The sequence below is a fragment of the Dipodomys ordii genome, unplaced genomic scaffold (genome assembly GCF_000151885.1).
Source record: "Dipodomys ordii isolate 6190 unplaced genomic scaffold, Dord_2.0 Scaffold79, whole genome shotgun sequence".
Taxonomy (NCBI): Eukaryota; Metazoa; Chordata; class Mammalia; order Rodentia; family Heteromyidae; genus Dipodomys; species Dipodomys ordii.
In genome coordinates this window covers 4776269-4792753 of record NW_012267295.1, presented here as the reverse complement: position 1 = coordinate 4792753, position 16485 = coordinate 4776269, and the positions used below count along the sequence as shown (strand labels likewise).

Below are 16485 nucleotides of genomic sequence, written 5' to 3'. Positions count from 1 at the left end.
GGAACTCAAATCTAGAGCGTTGTGCATGCTGGCCTAGTCAATTGTCCCACCACTAAGCTGCATGCACCAGCCCCTAAGTAATTGTTTTTCTTTTTTCTTTTTTTTTTTGGTCCGGTCGTGGGGCCTGAACTCTGGGCCTGGGCGCTGTCCCTCAGCTCTTCAGCTCAAGGCTAGAACTCTACCACTTGAGCCACAGCACCACTTCTGGCTTTTTTCTTTTTGCTTATGTGGTGCTGAGGAATCGAACCCAGGGCCTCATACATGCAAGGCAAGCGCTCTACCACTGAGCCACCTCCCCAGCCCTTTTTTTTCATTTTTTAACTGAATCACATAGCCACTGTCCTCATAAATAACCTTGCTGCCTCTGCTCCTACAGGGCTGAGAGCCATAAAGCAGGGTAGGCTCTGACCCATAGTGACCCAGAGCAATAAGGAGTGTCCAATTTTCTCAAAGCGAGAAACTTCAGTGATAGAGTCCAACAAATTCTCTCCACTTGTTAAGTGACTAATATTAAACCTAGTAATCTATATCTTACAGTCCAGACATCAGCATGACTGTCTGGTGGTTCATTCTTCCCTAGCAAGCCAGATGTCAAAGGTCAAAATGGGCCAAAGTCCCCCTGTGACCACCCAGAATCCCTGTCACTATCTTCAGACTCCTCCACCTTTCTGCTGGCTCTGCCCACTGCACACTAATCTAGTTCTGTTTCTAGAAGACACATGACTGGCCAGGAGTCAACAACCATCTTTCTGAATTGACCCAGCCATCAGTCATTTGGGTGGACTCTGGTAAGCAGTTTCATCCCTGAGAAGGTGAGACCTTGCAAGTGGGAATTGGCCCTTGGCCTTTCTTCTCAGAGATGTCTTACAAAGAACCAGACCCGAGGTCCAATCCTCTACTTAATAAAACACACTTTACCAGGCTGACCTGGCCCTGTGGATCTCAGTTTCTCCCTTGTAAAAGGAAGACAATCCCAGCTACCCCAGAACAGCTGTGAAGAACACTAGCTAGACAAGGACTAGCACATGGTGGCCCTGGCTGACAGCACTGTCCCTGCCCCCTTCCCTGAAAGGCCATTGTGAGGATTCAGGCCACTAGAGCAGTGCTTGGTGGCGCCCCGGGCAGGCAAGCCCTCCCCCAATCTTGGCCCCTTGTCTTAAGATGTCTGTGTCATGGCTGAGCTCACAATGAGTCAGTGAGACGCTGCCCTCACGGCCCACTTCAGAACCTTGAAGTCACATCCTGCCTAACCCAACAACTCAAGAAGATTTATTCCACCTCAGGAATGCAGCTATTTCCCAGAATGTTCTGGGAAGGGCCCCATTTATAGGCTAGGATGCAGTGGTGGAAGATGGAGAAACCTCAGCTCAGCTCAAACCTGCAGGAAGAAACTGCACAGAGCCAGCGCTGCAAGAGGCACGAGAGAGCCTCATCCTGGGCATTCCTATGCTGTTCAATGTCAAAGCACAGAAGAAAAATACAAGCAGGGGCTGGTGGTTCACACATGTCATCCTTGCTACTCAGGAGGCTGAGATCTGAGAAGCAGTTTAAAGCCAGCCAGGAAAGTCCATGAGGCACCAAAATGCTGGAAGTAGAGCTGTTATTGCTTAAGAGGTAGAGCACTAGACAAGCAAAAAAGCCAAGGTTGAGCTAGGAAGGTGGCTCAATGGTAGAGTGCTTTTCTTGCATGCATGAGACCCTGGGTTTGATTCCTCAGCACCACATAAGCAGAAAAGGCCAGAAGTGGTGCTGTGGCTCAAGTGATAGAGCGCTAGCCTTGAGCTGAAGAGCTGAGGAATAGCACTCAGGCCCAGAGTTCAGGCCCCATGACCGACAAAAAAAAAAAAGAATATAGATGTAACTTATTTATAATAATTCTGGATTCTGGGGCTGGGAAGGTGGCTCAGTGGTAGAGCGCTTGCCTTGCATTGCATGCCTGAGGCCCTGGGTTCGATTCCTCGCACCACATAAGCAAAAAGAAAAAAGCCGGAAGTGGTAGAGTGCTAGCCTTGAGCTGAAGAGCTGAGGGACAGTGCCCAGAGTTCAGGCCCCACAACCGGACCCAAAAAAAAAAATCCTGGATTCTTTATATATAAAGTGACATAAAAAATAGATTAAAATTGGTTTTACTAGGTAAAAATAGATAACTTCTCACTGTGCTGGGCAAATTACATAACTAAAATGGACAGTGAATAATAAACGTCAAGCTTCTCAGAGCATCAATACCACATCTGATATTTCTTCTCATCCTACAGATGAAGAAAACTAATGCTCAAAACTTGGGAGGAAGAAGATCAGGACAGAGTGCCTGCCTATTTAAATAAATAGAAGACCATGTACTACATGGTGGCTAAGGCTTAGAAACCATCTACCCAAGTGACCGAGTTGAGAGGGAAGGGCTGTTGCCCATGACAGAGGGCCCACCATGGAGCGAGTCATGGAGGCCACATGTGAGCAAGATGGAGGCCAGGACTAGGATATTACTATGGCATCACAGAGGTTTGGGAAGGGAGTGGTGGCTCAGGTGAAGCACTCACCAAAGGGAGCTTTCAGCTTTAACTACAGCCAGCTACGCTTTGGCCAGCCACAGGGATTTTAAGTTCATAGTCTTGTACCAGTTTTCTGCTCTTGACAAATATGTTTGTGGCTCACCAGAGGAGAGACCATCTCTAAGAACACTTGGCCCAGGAGAACTGGGCAAACAGCAAAGCCACTGGCAGCCCCACCACTAATGTGCTATGATCAGGCCAGGTGATGGGCTCACACCTGTAATTCTAGCTACTCGGGAGGCTGAGATCTGAGGACCAAGGCTGGAAGCCAACCCAGCCAGGGACATGAGACTCTCTATCTCCAATTAACCACCAAAAGCTGGAAGTGGAACTGTGGCTCAAAGCACTAGCTTTGAGCACTAAAGCTCAGGGACATCACTCAGGCCCTGAGTTCAAGTACCAGGACCAGCACGCACGCACACACACACACACACACACAACACACACACACATACACACACAAATCAAAGTACTATAATCAGAAGTGGACCCAAGGGGAGGACCTGGCAGTGACTGGAGTCCTCCATGACACTGGGCAGAGATCCATCCTGCAGCTCCCTAGAGAACACAGAGCCATGGGATAGAGTTTTATATGAGACAGAGTAGAGAGAGATGGTGTCCCCACATACCCCAGCTGGCCTCCAATTTCCAGTCTTTGTCTTTTGAATCCTAGGGATTACAGGCTCATGACAGCTGCCCAGCTAAAGACATGGAGTTTATTAAAAGTTTACAGGTGTTTAAAAACAAAGAAAAAAAAAGTACACCAGTGGCTCATGCCTGTAATCCTAGCTACTCTGGAAGCTAGAATCTGAGGATTATGGTTCAAAGCCAGCTTGCACAAGAAAGTCCATGAGACTCTTATTGCCAATTAACAACCAAACACCCAGAAGTAAGAGTTGTGGCTCAAGTGGTAGAGCACTAGCCTTGAACAAAAAAAGCTTAGGGACAGTGTTCAGGCCCTGAGTTCAAGCCCCAGAACAGGAAGAAACAACAACAACAACAACAACAAAACCTAAGGATCAAAGCAGTTAAGTAAACAACTAGTAAGAAGTATATAGGAGCCAGGCACCAGTGGCTCATTCCTGTAACCTTAGCTACTCAGGAGGCAGACATGAAGATCGTGGTTCAAAGCCAGCCCTGGCAGGAAAGTCCATAAGACTCTTATCTCCAATTAACCACCAGAAAGTGGTGCTGAGGCTCAGGTGGTAGAGCACTCACCTTGAGCTTAAGAGCTAAGGAACTGCGCTTAGGCTGAGATCAAGCCCACAACAGACCAAAAAAAGAAAAAGAAGAAGTAAACAGGAGGAACTGGGAATGTGGCTTAGTGGTAGAGTGTTTGCCTAGCATACATGAAGCCCTGAGTTTGATTCCTCAGTACCACATAATCAGAAAAAGCCAAAGTGGTGCTGTGGCTCAAGTGGTGCTGTGGCTAGCCTTGAGCAACAGAGAGGCTCAGAGACAGAGCCCAGCCCCTGAGTTCAAGCCCCAGGACCAACAAAAAAAAAAAAAAGTATGCAGGAGGGGCTGGGAATGTGGCTTAAGTGGTAGACAGCTTACCTAGCAGGCATGAAGCTCTGGGTTTGATTCCTCAGTACTACATAAAATAGAAAAGGCCAGAAGTACACTGTGGCTAACTGGTAAAGTGCTAACCTTGAGCTAAAGCAGCTCAGAGACAGAGCCCAGGCCCTGCGTTCAAGGCTCAGAACTGGCAAAAAAAAAAAAAAAGAATATACAGGAGGGCTCATTCTCCCAGACCTAGAATACCCCTTGGGATTATAGCATTCTCTACCCCTAATTTCTCTGTTATGGCCTGAATTATGCTCCTACATACACAAACTGACGTCTTAACTCCCAATGTGACCACAAAAGAACCTAATTAAGGCCATGGTGAAGTCTTTGGAGTAGGTCCTTCAATGACGGGTGTTCAGGACCCAGTCAAGAACAGAGGAAAACCAGGAGGGGACAAAGGGAAGATGGCCACCAAGGAGACTTCATTCAGGACACCAACATCATTTTGAGCATCCATCTGTGCTGAGCCACCAGTCTGTGGCACTTTGTTATGGTAGCAAACTTACCACACTGTTACCAGAGTTTAGATCTCCTCAGCACATAATTAAAGCATGACCTGCCACGGTGAGCAGGTCCACTGGCTTATACGCTGCAGAGACTTCAGGGGTTTTACTCAACGCTATATCCCCAGAACCTTACAAATAAACTGGATAAAAATGGAATTTCCATTCAATTGCTGCCTCTAAAACCATCCATCCCCCTACACATCCCACCTCCTCCATTCTCTCTATTCTATCTCTCCCTCCTCCAATAAAATAGCTAGTATAAATGCAAAGATAATCTTTAGCCTATAGTCACCAAATAGTAGTGCAAACAAGGTGACGGGAAATAGATAAAAAGATACACAGACATCCTCACCTTAACTAAAGGGAGCATCACAGCCCACTAAGTGCTGAAATCCTCAAATTAAGCTTTCTTAGTACTGATTTTTAAATCAATGTGTGAAAAATAAAGTTGTGTTATATTTGGCTTTTGTTATTGTTTGTGACAAACTTCAAACCCTAGAGACCTGGTACTGACCCAAATCCACACTGCAGATCAGAGAGGGGCACTGGCAGTGAGCATTGCCCACAGCACCCACAAGCCCTTGATAACGTCTGGGCAGCCCCAGCCCCTTCATCCCTCCATGGGGCAGGTGGTAACAAGCTTTGGGATTGTTACCAAGCAACTACAGGTTCCACTCACTCCTGCTCTCTAAGGCTGTGGGACAGACTGCACGCAGATTGACTTGAGTTGGAGCTGGGACTGGGGAACAAGGGTTGTGGAAGGCCAGAGAGAAGGAAGCCATTTCTCTGTAATGAAAGAAAACACCTGAGCACGCCAATTCTTGCATTCCAGTCTCTAGCCCCTTGGCATCCGTCTCCCCTATGCCTAGCCCACCCCACCTGCAAATTTACTCCTTTGCTACAAATGTTGACTGCTCAAAGCAGCCACTAGGGCTCTGATGCTTCCTTTTTACAACAAAACCAGTATGTTGCAACTTATTGCTACATTTCTTGTACAATCTGGAGGAGGCAGAAGCTACAAGAGAGCCCAAGTGGCCTAGCAGTGATAGCTGGGTGATTGAGAACCCTCTCTATCTCCTTTTCCCCTCTCCCTTTCTCCCTCCAGCTCTTTTACCTGCTCAGACCCTCAGCTCCCTCCTACTTCCGTGGCACTCAGTGCAGATAAGAGCTATTTCCTGAGCCTCCCTGTAGACAGGTCCTTTGAGAACTTTCTCCTCCCTCATCTCCTCCAGATGGCGTTTCTGGCCCAGGCCTTGTAACTGCACCGACACAATTAGGGGCTTGGTGGGGGTGGGAGGCAGCAGGCTGAAAAGCCTTCCTCCACAAAGCCCAGAAAACCTCCTAGTTCCGGGTTCCTAAGCTTTCTCACCACTAATGAATGACAGAGTGGTTTTACCTGTTTTCCACTGACTCGACTGGGTAAGAAGGCTGCCCATGTCTCCTGTCTCCTTGGCCGGATCTCACAGCCATAACACCAGGAGGGCAGCTCCTGTGTCCCTGGTCCCAGACAGGAGCCCCTAGAAGACAGGGCCAGGCCATCTCAGGCCTGGACCAACAGGCTATCTCTGGCCAAGACCTCCCACCGATGCTCAGGAGACACTTGTTGAATGAGTAAATGTCCAAGAGTCAATAAAACCGATGGAACTTTCTGGAAATGTAAACAATGGTTCTTCTCCTCTGTGGACCATAACATGACCATTAAACCACCCATTGTGGAGACTGTTGCGACACAGGAAACTTCAGATTACAGTACTACACGAATAAATCAGAACACAGTTTCCATTCCACTTACAATTTTGTAAAATAAGTGAATATGGGCAGAAAACCTAGAAAAATGCAGACAGTGGATGGGGTGAGGGACAACTTGCTTCTGGCCAACTTTGTGGTTATACTTGTATTATAAACAACTCACCCCTTATCTTTTCATTTTGCTTTGTTTTACTTTAAAAAGAGAACTGATTCCCCTAATATTCCACAGAAAATTTCATCCCAACTCCTTGACTGGGAATATGTCTGGTTACAGCAGGGTGCAGGCAGAATTCCTAGTTAAAGACCTGGGAGTGGAATCCCCAACCTCCATACTTCCCAGGAAATGCAAGGAAGCAAGCCTCAAAGGGCTACTTGGGCTGTGCAGGGGCTAGGATGCTAGGGAAAAGATCTTTCACCAGCGCCAGGTTGACTCACGGGGGCTTGGTCAACCTGAATCACCCTTGAACAAAGCTTCACCAGAGTCTGAATGACTGAACAAGGTCCCAGCCCTGCTCCTTAAACATGCCATATGGGGGCTGGGAAGGTGGCTCAGTGGTAGAATGCTTGCCTTGCATGCAAGAGGCTCTGGGTTCAACTCCTCAGCACCATATAAACCGAAAAAGCCAGAAGTGGTTATAGGCTCAAGTGGTAGAACACTAGCCTTGAGCTGAAGAGCTGAGGCACAACGCCTAGGCCCAGAGTTCAAGATCCACAATCAACAACAACAACAACAAAAAATTCCATATATGGTCTCCACTTTGCAATCAGAAACCCCTCCTCTAAGCAGCCCTCCTAAGACTCCCAAGATCTCCAGCTCCCACATCTGTACCTGTTGGGAGACTGTCAACTCATATAAACAAGGCCCCATCCCCTAACCTTGATACTCCTAGCACCTAAACCTGGCACTTGGTCTTGTGCACGGAGAAAGTTTTAAGGAGTGCTCACTGAATGACCAAGGGTTTGACAGGAGGACAGATAGGAAAAGCAGGAATGTGCCAGTCCTGGTGGCCCACACCTGTAATCCTAGCTACTTAGGATGGGTATCAAGGTTCCAAGGCAGCCCAGGCAGGAAAACTCATAAGACTCTTATTTCCAATTAATACCCAGAAAACTAGAAGTGGCTCAAAGCGATAGAGTGCTAGCCTTGAGTGGAAAAAGCTCAGGGGCAGCACCCAGGCCCTGAGTGCAAGCCCCACAACCAACAGTAAAAAGAGAGAGAAAAAAAAAAGACGAAGATGAAGAAGAAAGAAAAGAAATGCAAGAATGCAAGAATTGTCAAGTGCACAGACAGGAAGGAGAGCCTGCTAGTCAAGATGGTGAGAGTTCCCAAAGGACACCATCAGGGGCTCAATAGCAAACAAGTCATTTTTCATGGCACAACCAAGATCTTTCACCTGTCCTCTCAGAACCAGCTGCACTGGGTAGCCAGCCAACAATGGACTGGGAGGCCCCATTCTGCCACAACCCAAAGCATGGCCCCTTTAAGGAATTCTCAGCCACTAGACAGGAAGAAGGCCACAGGGACCACTCCACCCTCACTGCAGGTGAGGACATGCAAGTATAGTGGGGGTGTTTGCAAGGCCACACTGGGGATGGACAGAACCCAAGTCTGAATCTATGCATACTAACCTTGTCAGCAAAATGAGATGAGTTCCCAACTTGTGGGAAGGAGGAAAGATGTCTATGAGACGGTCCACATGTAAGCATTAGCATGGGCCTGGCATATAGAGGCATTTGATAAAATTTAATTTTTTATTGCTATTATAAAGGTATTGTACGGGGGGGGGGGGTTAACATTAAAACCGTAACTGTTATTTGCAGAACTAGACCTTCACCCAGCTCTCCTCCTATCTTCCTCCAGCCCTTTCCTGCTTCTCCCTGGGCAGGAAGCGCCTCTAAGATGCAGGTTCAAGATTCTAGGAAGCTCCCAAAAACATGGACCTGCCTTGTGTCACCAATGTCACAGGGTAAGCTCCTTGGTGACAGGGCAAGGATGGGGTCTAAGCCCTTCACCACCGATGAAATCCCACGAGGGCAGGGCAAAAAACAGGAACTCTGCGAGTCCCCTGTGTTCACTACATGGTCTAGAAATTTGAGGGCAATATCCCTTATACTCAACAGCTGGCTCTGAAATATTCAACATGAGGACGAGGATGTAGCTCAGTCTGAATGCTTTAGCATACTATAGCCTGGGTTGAAAACTAAAAGTTCAAAATCTTTAAAAACTTTGAAACATCTCCCTACTAGCAACTTTGTCACCCCAGATTCCCAAGCAAGGCGACACTTGTGATTTGGTAAAAGGGAACAAGGCACTCACCAGCCCGTGGCTGCCAGGGCCTCTCACTCCACACAAGCTTAAGCAAAAATACCAGGGGACTTCAGCCCCTTCATGCAACAAGGACGAAGGGCCAACTCTGTGCCAGAGCCCAGGTGGCAGCCAGGGAGAGGTCATAAAAAGGATAGCTTTTGACTCCCAGGTCTCATGCTCCAGTGAGCCCTAATACTGCCCCCCATTCCAGTCTGGTTAGATTAAGTCACTCAGACTGTTCCAATGCCCTGTTCGTGTTTATCAGACAGGAAGCTGCCTTCTCCAGCCCAGTGACTTCATGTGCAACACAGGAAACATGTGCCCCTTTTGAACATAGACAACTAAATAAGGGTGCCTCTACTGCTTTGTAACCTTTTTTCTTTCTTTTTCTTCTTTCCAGCTGGTCCTGGGGCTTGAATGAAGGGCCTGGGCATTTTTTGCTCAAGGCTACTAGCACTCTACCACCTAAGCCACAGCTCCACTTCTGGTTTTTTGGTGGTTAACTAGAGGCAGAGTCCCATGGACTTTCAAGCCAGGCTGGTTTTAAACCTTGATCCTCAGATCCTCTGCCTCCTGAATAATTAGGATTCCAGGCTTGAACCACCAGTGCCCAGCTCCATTTTTTTTTAATGCTTTAACTAGCTCAGAACAGAACCAACAAGTTGAGTGGTATTGTACAGCAGGAAGAATATCTCTGACCTCAAAACTCAGCACTGGTGCTTAGGAAGCTCCTGACAGATTCAGGTTCCTTCCTACAGCATCTTAGCCACAACACCTTGTTAAAAAGACAACTTTGCTAGAGAAATGTAAAATCTTTACAATCAAACATGCATTTCCTCTCTACTGCCTCAGAATGATGTTGATAACAATATAAAGAAAAAAAGGCCAGGTGCCGGTGGCTCACTGTATAATCCTAGCTACTCGGGAGGCTGCTCTCTGACAATCATGGTTCAAAGCCAGCCCTGGCAGAAAAGTCCCAGTGAGACTCCAATTACCCACTCAAAAACTGGAAGTGGCAATCCTTTTCCGGTTCATAAGCATGATGATTGGGCTCTCACGTGCTTGCGTGATATGTGCCTCCATCTAAACCTTGTTATGACGTGGGCACATTACCCTTCTGACGTGAAAAAAAAAAAAAACAACTGGAAGTGGCACTAGGGCTCAAGTGGTAGAGTGCTAGCCTTGAGCACAAAGAAATTCAAGGACAGCTCCCAGGCCCTGAGTTCAAGCCCCACAACCTAAAGAAAAGAAAAAGGGACAGAACACAAGGACTGGACCGTTTCACACACATTTATACTCCTAAGAAAGTGTCCATATTGTTTATGGGGACACTGAGGCTCACAGTAGGAAAAAAGCAGTCTATCTAATCCTAAAATCCTGTTTTGGTCCCTCTACCACAGGTTTTACATGGAAAAATACAACAAATTCATCATCCAAGACTCTAAATTGAGTTAAAATTACTAGAAATCCAGACCAGCTGAAAGACAGCAGATGCCAGTGTGGCTTTCTGAATGGCCCACCCTGCCGCCTGGCAATACCCCATGGGAAATACTGACTTTCTGAGCTGTGGGAACCTTCAGCCCAAGGGCCCCACCCTACTGGAAGAAGTTCAGAGAAACTTAAACATCTCCCCCATTCTTTAAATTAGTGCTCCCCCCCTCTCCCAAAGAATAAGAGAATGGAAGGACATTTCTGAGTAAAGATTAAAAGAGCTGAGTTTGTGTTGCTTGGCTAACTAAGCCATGCATGAAGGCAGAACAAAGGGGGTAAGCGCCCAAGTTTAAACTCACGTCTTAAATGAAGTCTCCTGACTTGGAGGGAAAGGCTCCAGGCTGAGTGAGCCAGGAGCCCAAGTTTTCTACTAACTCATGGAATAAGCCTGAGCTAAGCACCGTACCACATAGAGAAACAACTTCTCTTATTTTTTCTTTCTTCTTTCCAGGTGGGAGACTGGGACTTGATCTCGATACCTGACACATTGGCTCACTGGTTAGCACTCTACCAACTGAGCCATGCCTCCAACTCCTCCAGCTCAGACACTCCACAATTCTGACCATATTCAGTAGGGAGGATTTTTATTGTTGTTGTTGGACAGCTGGAAAGGACACCTAGGGCTGTGGCTTGGTGACACGGTGGTAGAAAACCTGTCTAACATGTGCAATGTCCTAGTTCTATCCCCTGAACAAAAAAGGATGGGAGGGAGGGAGAAAAGAAAGGAGGGCAGAGAGGAAAGGAAAAGAAAAAAAGAGAAGAGAAAATTTTAAGGCTTAACTTCCAAAAACATGTCCTTTTGGTCAGTGAAAACCTACAGCTGCCTCACACATTAACCATCATGCAGAGGTTACAGGGTAAGCGTTACCTTCCTGGGTGGCTCTCATTTTTCCTCTCCCATCGCACATCAGGACCTTGAGGTCCTCTGAGAGACCACAGGGGAAGAACTACCTTCACCCTCTACATAGGCTGCAGGTCAACATGTCCCACAGGAAACCACCTCCTTTGTAGCAATGGTAACTTCCTTCCGGAGGGCTCTGCGAGCTCCAGAATCCCTCCACCACAGCAGCAAGGTTCCTGGGGATTGGGGCTGAGATGAAGATAGCAGCAGAAGATAGCAGTACTTAATCACCACAGGCTTGACAGCTCTCAAGTCTCAAAATCTTCTTCCAGCAGAAGCCAGCCTTGGTTCCGAGATTCTTATCAGACCAAGTGAGCAGCATCCTTGGGCTCATCAGGTGGACACTGGAGCGCATATATGCCCTCAGCCTTCATACCACCTGCCCAGGTGGTAGTAGATCCATTTGAGAGGCAGGCTCATTGTGTGTTCTGGTGTGACTCTTTATGCTGCCTGGCTGGGGGGAGGACCTGCTCAGGACCCTACTGGGTCTTCCATTGGCCTTGCTGGGGAAAGGGGCCAAGAGAACCAGGAGAAGAGCCATGGGCACAGACAGCAGGCGGCTACCCCAGGACCTGAGCCAGCCAAGGCTAACCCACTTCTTGGAGGATGGGGTTAAGGTCTTCAAGTCACAACAATGCCTCTCCAATCATATTTTCTCAGGAATTTGGGCTTTTCCACTGTTAATACATAGAAACCACAGGCTGGATGTCTGAATGGAGTGGGAAGGAGCAAGAACGGGAGAGTAAGCACAATGATCTTAAGTAAAAAGCAAAGTGACCCAAGGGAAGGTCTAGTTTAGCCTCTGGTCAGGCTGGGCTCCCCAGGACAGAAAAACACATGATCTGGACACAAGCAAACTGTGGGAACTCTGGCCAGAGGCATCCTGACACATCTTCCAGGAGTGAGACTGAGCTCCTGCACCCACAAAGCAGTCAGCCGCCATTTCCCAGGAAAACAGAGTGGACCAGAGTGTCTAAGGGATTACTCTTTTTTTTTTTTTTTGGTATTGGGGATCGAACCCAGGACGTTGCACTTGCTAGGCAAGCGCTTTGCCACTGAGCTGCATCCCAACCCAAGCGATTACTCTTGTGACAATGTGACATCACGAAGAAAACAGCACGCAGAGCATTTCAAGCATTAAGAGCAAGTTAGCCCTTTTTTAAGACTTTTGTCCTAAGTAAACTATACAGGATGGTACATCTATATCCCAGCACTCAGGAGACAGAGACAGGAGAGTGGAAGGTTCCAGCCAGTCTGAGTTATATAGCAATATCCTGTCTAAAAAAAAGAAAAAAAGAAAAGAAAAAGGGACATCAGGTTTTGGAAAATAAAAGGGGGGATGGTAGCAACATACATACTACTTTGTGTCTAATTTTGTTTTTCCCTTTTCTCCTTATATCTACCTTGACAAACATGATAGATGGCAGGCAGGCAGGCAGGCAGGCAGGCAGGCAGATAGATAGATGAGCTTCAGTTTTTAAAGGCTGGTGAGGACTTCCACTGTACAGCCTTAGGGTGATTAATTTGACCTTTGAATGGACAGTTAGCTTGTTTCCTGCCGTTTCTTTGACAATGAATATTCTCAGATATTTCCTTTTCCACAGTTGAGTTTATCTGTGGGATACATTCCTAGAATGCAGTCAGGAACTGTGCTTTGACAGATACTGCTAAACTGCCTTTTTTCTTTTTTCTTTTTTTTTTTTTGTTTGTTTGCTAGTCCTGGGGGTTGAACTCAGGGCCTCAGCATTGTCCCTGAGCCTCTCTCTGCTCAAGGCTAGTGTTTTACTGCTTGAGCCACAGCACCACTTCCGGCTTTTTCTGTTTATGTGGTACTCAGGGCTAGGCAAGCAGTCTACCACTAAGCCACATCCCCAGCCCAACTGCCTTCTTTTAAAAGGAGTTATACAATACACATTCCCATCAATAAGGTCTAAGAAACAGGCATTTGGAAGGAATTTTAATTCCTTCATTTTCCAGTTTCCCACCTTGTCTTTTGTGAGGTGATACAGCTTTCTATCAAAACCAAACCAACCCTCAATCAGAGTCAGCGCTAGAAGGTCTTCAACACACAAGACCATGGCTCTTTCCACATCACACGCTCATCACTTAAAGAGTCTAGACAATGGGAAACCATGTTTTACAACTGAACCATGTGAGAATCTTCCACTTGGTGCCAAGGCTATGTGTACCAAAAGCATCAGCAGAGGGACCAGCCACACAGCCCACAAAAGCTCGGTTCATGCACCCCTTTAAGAACACTGAGCTAGGAGCCAGGGACAACACCCTACTACCCATTCTTACCCACTGCTTACAACCCAGGGAGCAATGACAGCATTTACATGCTAGAGATTTAACCCACGACTTGAAAAAAAATCTAGCTAAATAGCCACTATCAGCCCCCCCTCCTCCCCGCCATACACCTTCCACCTTTTTTTAAACATGGCCTAGGGCTTGAGCTCTCACATCCAACCCTGTGTGGAACAGACCTCAACTCCACAGAGGAGTAACTCGGAAAAAGCTATGTAACTCGCCCAAGGTCACAAAGTTTCTAGGCAGGGTCAGGATTTTAACTCTGCCAATTTCCAAAGCTCTAGTTCTTCCTGTGACCCCATCCCAACTCTTCCCAGCCTTAAGAATAGGGTTCTGGCTGGGTACTGGTGGCTCATGACTGTAATCCTAGCTACTCAGGAGGCTGAGATCTGAGGATCGCGGTTCAAAGCCAGACAGGGCAGGAAAGTCCGTGAGACTCCTATCTCCAATAAACCACAAGAAAACCGGAAGAACGGGGTTCTGTGAATTGCAGGAACCCTGCTGCCCAGAGGGACTGCTCAGATTCTAGTCTGTTGTCAGCAGTGGACCTGCGCCCAAGGGCTCAGCACACCAAGGGTTAAAAGCCAAGAGGCACAGTCTCTCTAAGGCTGCACAAAGGGAAAATGTACTTCCTGCCCCTGTGGGTAGAGATGCTTGTTTTATGCTCAGTAAATTAGGACGTTTGTTTAATTAAGAGGACACACAGATTTTGTTATTCTAAATATTTTTGGAACATGATGCTTGGGAGGAAGCTGTCAAGGCAAGTGATTTTTTTTCCCCTCTGCTTCGGGTTTCTATTTCTTTCTCCCCAGCAAGAGAAGGAAAACAACAGCTAACCCCTCCTCTCCCTTTGAAATAAAGATGTCAAGCTGGTAAGGGCTGTCTTAAGTACTTTATTGAAGGATTAGGGAGAAGAGGAAGTGAAGAAAGCTCCCAGCCGGGTTTCTAGCCATACCCTACCAGGCTGCAAACAATGCTGCGTTTTTAGAGTGTGCTTTCCTTCTTTTAAGAGCTAACAGATCCTTGTTTTGTTTTTTCAGGAGCCAGAACAGGCAAAAGGCAGGCTGCGATTAACATGTGTCCCTCATCCTACAAGAGAGAAACTGTCCCATCTCCAACCCCTTGGGTTAAAAAGTTTAAAAATAAAACAAGGACCCCCCCCCCCGCCCTTTTCTCTCTCCGGTGCCCTTCAGACAAGCAGCCCCACAGAGAACACCTCTCATCTGCCCTTCCCCCAGGGCTGGATTTAACTCCCCAGGCAGAGCCTGCCAACCTGGCTGGCAGGGTACCTGGATCTGCCCACCTGCACTGCCCAGACTTGCTGAGTTTGAAGAGTGAAGTTCTTTGGTGTCACCCCATAGCCATCTGGGGGCACGCTGGCTCTCAAATTACCCTGCGCAATCTCTTGACGTTTTTTAATTACCCCCCAATTATCCATTAAATGACTCCTCACTTTCCAACACCACATGCTTGCCTCAGTGGGCCAAACCTGCCACATGCTCCTTCCTTGCCTCAACAGCAGTGGCCTCCTCAACTTCAGAAATCCTCCAGTCTGTGGCATCTTGGGACACACATCACAGGCTGCCTTTGTATCTCAGGCACCCTGCCTTTGTCGCCCCTTCAAGCCTGCAAACTTCCTGGGGGCAGAGGCCTCCAGGATCTCCTAGGAGAGGCTGGCTCCTTCCTTCAGTCCTGTGACTCACAGTGCCTTTCTGGGGTCCCTGTCATCTCCACCTCACATTACAGGCATCTGCAGATTTGTCTCCGCTCTCCCCTAAGTGCCCATGGCAGGGCCTAGGTCTTACTCAACTCACACCCCCCTCCACCCCCCCCTCCCCACACACCACCTGGCAAAGTCCCTGGCACAGAGAAGCCAGTTAAATATTTGCTCAATTACACATCTGTATGCCCTCCTCCCCCACCCATAGCAATCTTGTATATTAATTGGCTAATATTAATTGAGTGATCGTCTAAACAAGCCCTCAAGCAGCTGCCCTCCTTTCCCAAAAGGGACTACAGCCATTAGGTGAATTTATCCGGTCCGACTCCAGACAGTGGAATCAGAAATGACCACAATGTTGCACCACGCAAGAAGGAGCTAAGACGTTTCCACTTGGAAGTTACTCAACAGTTACTTTGAAATCCACGTAAACCCAGAAAAGCGCGCAGCGAACAGAGAAGTGCGGGGCCAGGGGCCGGCGGAGGGAACCGCCCCGTCTCGGGGACCGGGGACTTCCCAGGAACCTTCTCCCCACAACGCTGGGCGGGGCTGCAGGCAGCACCCCGGCATTCACCCTGGCCCCAGCTTTGGGACAGCCCGCCAGCTCGTCCTGGAGGGCACAGACTTCGTTTCGGTTTGAAACTGCGGCGCCCGAGGTGTGTGTGTGGGGGGGGGGGTAGGAGGGAGGAGAGTGCAGTTCTGCCCTAGGCGTGGCTCCGGGACGGGATGGAGTGCGGACCCTTGCACAAGGGAAGTGAGGGGTGTAGAAGAATCCTGCCTGTGGCCCAAACAGGAAAGAGGCAATATCCCAGGAGGTCAGGTCCTAAAGGCAGGGCCAGCTCTCCTCCGAGCCGGGCGGCCGAGGGTGCGGTGGAATCAGGTGCACATCCGAGCGGGCCCAGGTACACGCGCCCCCGGCCTCCCTCCTGCGGGGACCCGAGAGGAAGGGGTGCGGGGGTAGGAGCGGGTCTCTCCATCGCTCCGCGCGACCCGGATCTCGCCAGGTCCCCCTTCCCCAGGCACCTACCACACCTCTCCCCGCCCCCTGCGCCCCGACAGAGGGCGGCCGGGAGAACGAGGAAGTCGCCGGCGGAGGGCGGAAACCCAGCCGGGCGCAATGTCTGCGGCGGATGGTCGGATTCTGACTCAGGAGGACGCCCTGACAGCTGCCAAACGGTCCCGGGTTACCCGTTACCTCTGCTTCCAAAACGCCCGGACACTCACGAAGGGGCTGCTACCCCGACCTCCCGATTTTTATCCTCGCTTGGGTCCCGAGGACCGCGGCTCCCCGGAAGGGGTTAAAAAGTTTGCCCAACTCGGCCCCGGCCGAGGCCAGGGCGGGCGCCCCCGGCTGCAGAGGGAGGCCGGGCTCCCCGGTGCCC

At 48.7% G+C, this 16485-nt stretch overlaps 1 protein-coding gene across 1 annotated transcript in view; it reads right to left on the bottom strand.

Moving 5' to 3' along the window:
- The window catches only part of Myh9 (myosin, heavy chain 9, non-muscle), an 88930-nt gene that overhangs the window by 72046 nt on the left and 399 nt on the right, over window positions 1–16485 (bottom strand). The gene's annotated exons all lie outside the window — the stretch shown is intronic.